Below are 6,263 nucleotides of genomic sequence, written 5' to 3' on the forward strand. Positions count from 1 at the left end.
AGCAAATTGAAGAAATACATCCAGGACGTCAAGGTAACCTGAAGTTGGTGAGCAGAAGAAAATAGCTGCATCTGATCAAAGTTTAGGCTTTCCTAAAATTGGCTTCTTGGCAACGAAATCTTAATGGTGGAAATAGTGGCAATTAAGAAAATAATTCATTAGCTATGTTCACTTCTATGACAGATAGCTCTTTAAAGAAAATTACTTTTCCTTACTTGAAGTTAAGGCAGTAGTGTGGCACTACATATGTCCATCAGTTCTCTGAAATGCTCTGAAATGTTTGTTTTTCACTAATCAATTCTACCAAATCAGGATTTATACGTGCAAAGTTGTGTCCCACCTATTTTTCTAAGTTTAAATTTGGTGCAGTGGTTGAGCCTCTTTTTTTTAAGGACAATAAAAAATAAAGAGGAGTTTATAAAAAATTGTTTTTTTTTTCTAACTTTTGTATTCATTCTGAAAAGAGGCAGTCTAAAATCAAAATTAAACAGTTATATCAGAGTGACACAGGACTAAAAGATCATTGTTCTGAGCTCTTTAGAAGAAAGAAATTGTGCTTTTTTGAGAAGACTACAAATGAAGTGTTCTCTGCTCTTTAAATAAGAACTGGTTAAAAGATGACTTAAATAGAAGCTCTAAAACAAAAGTGGTTGCAACATTGATAAGAAGAAACAGATGTAGCTGGTATTCCTTGAGTTAACACAATTGAAATTCTAATACTGAAAACCCACATTAACTGTTATATTTTACGAATATATATATTAAAAAACAGTCTATGCCCACATGTTTGAATCTTTCAGATTGACCTTATTGACCAAAAATGCATTATCTATATCAAAACATTTATGAAAAAAATTTACTAACATGATAACCATTCCAATGAGAAGAATAGAATGAATATAAGTATAAAATCTATAGATAATTCAAAACCCAGTAGTATTTTATAACAAAGTAGACATTCAGTTATTTATTTCATGCCTTCCATACTAGAATGTGGGCGGATTCTAGGTCTTTCTCATTCATCATTATATTCCTAACACTAGATCGGTGTCTGGCTTATAATAACTACATAAGAATATTTGTTCATTGAAACAAAACAGACTCATAAATACAGAGAATAATTTGGTGGTTGTCAGAGAGGAGGAGGTGGGGGAGATGGGTAAAATAGGGGAAGGGGGTTAAAATTTTAGGGTAGAAGATTTCTTTTCCTTTCCTTTCCTTTCCTTTCCTTTCCTTTCCTTTCTTTTCTTTTCTTTTCTTTTCTTTTCTAAGTCCATTTACTTATTTTAAGAGAGAGAGTAAGTGGGGTAGGGGAAGAGAGAGAGGGGAGAGTGAGAATCTCAAGCAGGCTCTGCACTGTCAGCACAAAGCCCCATGTGGGGGCTCCAACTCAGGAATGGTGAGATTATGACCCGAGCCAAAATCAAAAGTCAAACACTTACCCTTAAGATTGAACCATGCAGGTTCCTCAAAGAAGTTTTCTTAAACAGAATAGAAGAAGCGTCAGCCGTAAAAAAGATTGATAAGGTGGACAATGTTAAAATTAAAAGCTCTGTTCCTCAAAATACACATTTAGGCAATGAAAAGACGAGACCCAGATTGGGAGAGGCACATGTAACTGGCAACACATGTAACTGGCAAAGGACTCGCATCCAGACATATAGAGCATATAAAGAATGACTACAAATCAGTAAAAAAATAATAAAATAAAATAAAATAAAATAAAATAATTTGCAACCCAATTTAAAAAAAATGGGCAAAAGGCTAGAAAACACTTTACAAACGAGGGTACCAGAAAGGCCAACTGACAGATGGACAGGTGTTCCACCTCCTCATCAGGGAAAGCCGTACCGGAAGCATCAGGAGGTGGCACCGAGCACTGCCAGAGTAGTAAAAACTGCAGAGCTGGCTGGGATCTGGAGCAGCTTTTGGAAGCTCCCGTGGGAGTGTGGACGTGTGACCGTTTCGGAACGCTGCCTGCATTTTCTCTACAGCTGACGCTGGCAAACCCAGCGGTTCCACAACTAGGGGTGCCCCCCAAAGTGCATTCACGTGTGCGCCGGAAGACATATACAAGAATGTCTGAATAACATTCTTCATAATCGTCTCAAACTGGACACATCCCAAATTCCAAAAACAGTAGATTGGATGGAGTAATTGTGGTGTATTCAAACAATGGACTACCATAAAGCGAGCGTGACACAAAATAATTACATATTGTGATTCCCTTTATGTAAAACTCAAAAATGAAGAAACAGTAACTTCTGCGGTCAGAAATTAGGACAGTAATGACTTTGGGAAGGAGAGGTAGTGAACTTCAAAGGTACTTGGTCTGGACGTTGGCTACCATGGTGTGTTTATTTTGTGATAATTCAGTGAGCTGTAAAACTTGTGACTTGCATACATTTATATGTGTGTAAGAGAAGTTTTAAAAAAAGGAATATTTATTGATTAATGGATGAATTAATGAATGAATATTAAACAATTGTAAAAATAACAAGACCTACTGTTTTGTGCTCAATAAAAGACCTGTACACAGTCTTGTATACACCAGCTTTCTATGAATTATGGTGACTTTTTAGGTAGAATCAAAACAGCTCTCTCATATGATAATATTTAATTAGGTTTTGTGTTTAGTAATTTAAACATTTGAAAACAAGTCTAACCTAAATTTAAAAATAATAGATTCTATACAATGATTACAAGAATATTTTATTTCTCCTCTTTCTTCTTTTTTTCCTCTCTTTCTATTTATTTTTTTTTAATATTTATTCATTTTTTAGAGAGAGCAAGAGACAGAGCCGAGCGGGGAGGTGCAGAGTGAGAAGGAGACACAGAAACCCAAGCAGGCTTCAGGCTCTGAAATATCAGCACAGAGCCCAATGTGGGGTTCAAACTCACCAACCCTGATATCATGACCTGAGCCTAAGTCATACACTTAACTGAACCACCCAGGCTCCCCTTTTTTCTCTAAATGTATCAATTAGGGTTTTGAGGAACATACAAGTGTGATTTCAAATTTATTGACCATAGTTTACCAAATTGCAAATCTTTTGGTCCCATTGAAAGATAGCTGTATTTTTCTTTAAATTTACCTTAAACCAACTCACTATATCATTTTAGCCTCAAGTTAGGGGAACTCTCAAATCAAGGACAAATGCCCATAAAATCATAGTTTTGAGGTAGTAATTATCATTGCTTTAATGGAAAAATAAAATAAGTATATAACTATTAAAATAAGTGCCCTTCCACAGAAACTGGGAGACTACAGTGCTATTTTTCTTGGTGTTTACTTTTTAATGGGATATTTCCCAGGTCCTTGAAAAAGACATTTTTGGGTCCTTAAGGTGGCAAAAGCCTAATTTAAATTTTAAAAGGATTTACAAATTTTTCAAAGAGACAGAGTAAGAACTTATTATAAGTTTTCTAAAATAAATGGTATGATATGGGAGGTGAGGAATCTCTTTCCTTATTTTTAACAGGGAGAATAAAGCCTTTTATTTTTAATTTGCATTTGCCTTTACATAAGTATAGCCCAAATTAATAGTAGCAGAGTAGGGACGAAAGGCTACTAGCAGAAATTTCTGATTTTGATTCCAAGTTTCCAGTCCCACACTTCATTAGACTCTTTTCCCCTTTAATCATATTTTATTTATTCTTCAGTGAGTTCAGGTCCTATTTCAACAGTCAAGCTTGCACAAAACCCCTTAGGCTGGGTTACCTTTCCTCCATGACTAAATCTGTACATATTTATTATAACAGATGGTGCATAATAATTCTTGATAATTAAAGTGTGGTCACTGGAGCCGAATAAAGACAGGATAAATCGTTGCTTATGTTATATAATGGAAAGAATGCAGAAAATGATACTGAAGGTTGCAGTTATGTTCCAGCCTTGCTGTACCAACTTGCTAAGTAATTATAATATCTTCTTCCGTGGGTTACTGCAAAGATAAAATGAAATTATGTGATTAGCACAGTGTAAACCAGAGAGCAAAAGTAGGTCTGAATGGAGCTCAAGGAATGTTGCTGGGTTAAATACATTTTCAAAATCCTTCCAAGACCTAGGATTTCATGCTTTGCTGATTTTGGATTTAGGATAATATTGCAGGATTTACTTCTTTAATTTCAACACTTCTTTTCCTTCATGTCATTTTAAGTATTTACACTTCGGTTTTATTTGTCGAGTTCCTTCAATTTTTATGACATGGATGCTCACCTTTGTGTGTGGAATCAGATTAATTAGGATCCATTGATATCTCAGATTTATGTAAAATTGGAAATGGGCCTAATGGACATCTGGTATGAAAAACAAGTTGAAAGCATGTTATCTCCTTGGTGACAAAATAGATTTGATTTAGAACTACTAAACGGTATTATTCTTTAGAGGTTTTCCTTTTATTTATTTTGTATTTATTTTTAATCCAAACACTTGATTTTACCTGATAGAGAAGCAAAGTGAAAAGTTGTATTTGAGGATGCAGCATTAATTGATTCTTAAAACACTTCTTCTCCATAAAACTTGAAAATATCATATAAAATACCAATTTCATTTCTAACCACATATTGGAAGATGCTAACATTTTCTGATACAATAAAGGAGGACTTTCCCACCTTCTAGAGAGTGTATTTTCTTGAGCATTAGACACATGCTTAGATACACCAAGCAAATTAGAACCCCTGCCCTGGAGATGCCGAATAAACACTGTCCGAGAGAGAAGCCAATAAGCATATTTTCAAGATATGTTTATGTAATAAACTATTTTTGAACACTATAAATTATTTCTGCCTCAATTTTTTCCTGATTGTCTGGCACAAATATAATATCTGAGAGTGCAGTCACTTATGCATATTTACACGAAGAGTAATCTGGTCAAATATCAGTAGGATTAAATATAAAGAAGTATTTGCTAACAGCAAATATATTTAAGTTCTTATACAGTACCCCATAGGGAAAAAAGAACAAAGCATATCTTAAAAGAGGGTTTTAGCAATATATATTTTTTTGTTTTTAGAGAGTTCATCTTTATTACCAGCACAATATTATTAGCACAGACATGAGTTTTAATATTATCATTTTTGTGTCTGGGTTGAAGTCAAAAGTATATATGTATCTTTATTATTTTATTTTATTAAAAAATGTTTATTTAGAGAGTGGGGGAGGGGCAGGGAGTCAGGGAGAGAGACAGAATCCCAAGCAGACTCCCTGCTGATAGCACAGAGCCCAACTCAGGGTTCCATCTCATGAACTGTGGGATTATGACCTGAGCTGAAATCAAAAGTGGGATGCTTCACCAACTGAGTCACCCAGACACCCCTATAAACGTATTTTTAAAGTTGAAATTAAAACAATCAAGTTGAGCTGTAATTGAGTAGAGAATGTAAGAAAGTGATTGATAAGAAAAATTGGTTAAGTGATGAAATCTATTAGGTTTAGAGAATTTAAATTAAAACATGAAATGATATAATGAAAGATAGTTTGAAAATAAGGTGACCAATACTTTACATTTAAATGTAGCAGGTAAAAATTCCATAATTTTAGTTTTGAAGTATCAGACACCCCTCTGGAGACCAAGTGAAAATCCGATGGGCCTGGGTATGTCTAGCAAAATGGACGAGACCAGAATCCTGATTTGTTGCCAGTGTTCTAGCTACATGAGGAATGAGGAGCCTCTGAGGAAAATTCATTCAACCAGAGGGAAGAATAAGCCATAAATACTAAACATGAATTTCTGAAAAGAATAGATATTTCAAGTACATCCTTTTTGGTATTATTGAATTATTGGCCTATGACCAGTACTGTGGGAGCAGAAGAAATACAACCATGAAGGCCCATTAATAAACCATTATGGGAAAGTAGAAACCAAGCATTCCTTTCCCCCACTTTACCACATGCTGCTGTCAGAGCACTGTAAGTGGCTAAAACCACAGAAGTCACCAAGGGGACACTGTCATCATGGTAGCATTCTGGGACACTCGGTAGTGCTCAGAAGGAGCTGCCTACCCATCCTGTCACCCCCTACACTGCTTAAGCAACACTGTGCTAGATGAAATAGATGTATTTCTAGGTGTATATGAGGAACCCCTGAATCAAAGAAATACTCAGGGGAAAAATTTCATGCGACCAATAATCCTTCATCAGAAATATTAAGGCAGGGGCACCTGGGTGGCTCAGTCAGTTAAACGCCCAATTCTTGATTTCAGCTCAGGTCATAATCTCACTTTGTGAAATTGAGGCTCCCCGTTGGGCTCCGCACTGATAG

The sequence above is a fragment of the Neofelis nebulosa genome, chromosome 11 (genome assembly GCF_028018385.1).
Source record: "Neofelis nebulosa isolate mNeoNeb1 chromosome 11, mNeoNeb1.pri, whole genome shotgun sequence".
Classification (NCBI taxonomy): domain Eukaryota; kingdom Metazoa; phylum Chordata; class Mammalia; order Carnivora; family Felidae; genus Neofelis; species Neofelis nebulosa.